This window comes from Frankliniella occidentalis, unplaced genomic scaffold, assembly GCF_000697945.3.
Source record: "Frankliniella occidentalis isolate FOCC.00 unplaced genomic scaffold, Focc_3.1 Scaffold1, whole genome shotgun sequence".
NCBI classification, from domain to species: domain Eukaryota; kingdom Metazoa; phylum Arthropoda; class Insecta; order Thysanoptera; family Thripidae; genus Frankliniella; species Frankliniella occidentalis.
In genome coordinates this window covers 3,339,750-3,341,640 of record NW_026267131.1, presented here as the reverse complement: position 1 = coordinate 3,341,640, position 1,891 = coordinate 3,339,750, and the positions used below count along the sequence as shown (strand labels likewise).

Genomic DNA, 1,891 nt, shown 5'->3' with positions numbered 1-1,891 from the left:
CCCCCCCCCCCCCCCCCCCCCCCGACAGTTTCGGGCGCGCGGCGTTTTGAACTGCACCATCAGCAGCGGAAGCGGCTGTGATGACGGCGGAGCTCCGCCAGCAGGACGAAAACACGACGAGATGTTGGTGGTTATTAATGATTCCTTTGTCGCGCAGCGTTGCGCAGCGAGACGTCCGTCGGTTTGTTTACATCGCGCCCTGTCACTCAGTGGGCTTGCTGCTGCTTGCTGTCCCGCTTGCGCCAGGCAGCCGAAAACAACTCTCTTGCAAGCCGCTCGCAAAGAGAGTCGGCGGCAGCGGCCATCTATGTAAGCACAGTGACATAGTCTGGCACTTTAAAAAAGTACACTGGAAGAAAAACTCACGGTAAACGCCTACGGTTCGCGCTGTAAATTTGTCACCTGGTCCGGCACAGTTATTTTTGGTTACGGTCCGTGTCATATAGAACAGACCGTAACATGAAAAATGTTGGGGAAGTCGAATACAACTCTTAGCCCAAACAAGAAAGTACAGTTCGTACTGTTATAACAGTACCGTATAAGGCTGAAAATACGCTGAAAAATACGGTACGGACCGTAGGCGAACCGTAACTGCTTACGGAATTTTTAACAGTGTACACTGTTGAAAAAAAACTCTGAAAATTCAGTAGAGGTTTGTAGACCATATTACTAAAAAAAAATTAAGTTTAAACTACGTTTCAGCTGAAAATTCCGACTTTTTACTCCGAATCAGCTGCAGCTCTATAGGTTTTCAGAGCAATTTGCCTGAATATTTTTAAGCATCCTTTCAGACCATACATATAATTCTTTATTCAGAGTTAGCGGTATGAATTTTGAGTGGAAAGTTCATCGGACGGGAGGACGGAGCACACCAGAAGCCGACGCTCATCCCCTTGCTGGTAGCCGACAGCCGAATGGTTTGGGTGACGGCTCCCTATGCTGAGGGTTGGCGGTTCGAGCCTAACCAACGGCAGGACGGATAAGACAGTTATGTGTCTACCACCGGGCGTACACTCTAAATGTCAAGGACAATTTTTGTAACTAGCACCGGACTTCTGCGTGCATAACTAAATTCAGATACAATATTGTGACTTGCTAGTCAATAAATGTGTGTTGGTAGTAACAATATTGTATCTGAGCTAGTTATGCACACAGAAGTCCGGTGCTAGTTACAAAAATTGTCCTTGGACATTTAGAGTGTAGCCCTCTACGCCGACAATAACTGTTGAGTCGCTCGATGTATTCCTATTTTTATCATCTTAAAAAATATTTTCATATCGGCTGTCTGAATTTTCAGACCAAGTGACTAAGGCACCACTGAAATTTCAGACCTGGGTGCAGACTAAATTTTCAGACTACTGGTCTATAAAAAAACCTTACGTCTCAAAATACAGTACACCATTGTTTACAAGGTAGTTGTAGGTTAAAAGGGGAAATTTTCCTAAACGTGACGTAAAATTTTAATTCAAAATTGTAAAATGACAAAAATTACGTGTCGACTTGGACTCGGAATTCATCTACGAGCAAGATTGGGCTGTCAGTATTCAGTAACTTACTACATATTTTGTAAAAATCAATTACAAAATATATTGTAAATCTACGAGGATATTTCTCACAATATGGACGGTGGTGGTTGGTAGTGCCCCCGGGTGCGCCTCGCTACCGACACGCAACACGCAACGAGGGATGTATTTACCTAGTAAATTTTTCTGTTTTTTTTTTTCCTCTTTTCTTCCATTTCTGAGTGTGTCGGTTCATATCGGACGGCTATTAGGAGGTGGTTCGTCTCGACGCTAATACCGGATGCGGCGCCCAATGCGTCGATAATAGGGAATAAAAGCGGCTGTAATCAGGGCGCCTCCCCTCTTCTCTCTCGCTCCCTCCCTCCCTC

General features: G+C 45.0%; 1 protein-coding gene across 2 annotated transcripts in view; it reads right to left on the bottom strand.

The window, feature by feature from the left end:
• The window catches only part of LOC113207301 (uncharacterized), a 71,926-nt gene that overhangs the window by 5,740 nt on the left and 64,295 nt on the right, over positions 1–1,891 (bottom strand). The window lies entirely within an intron of this gene.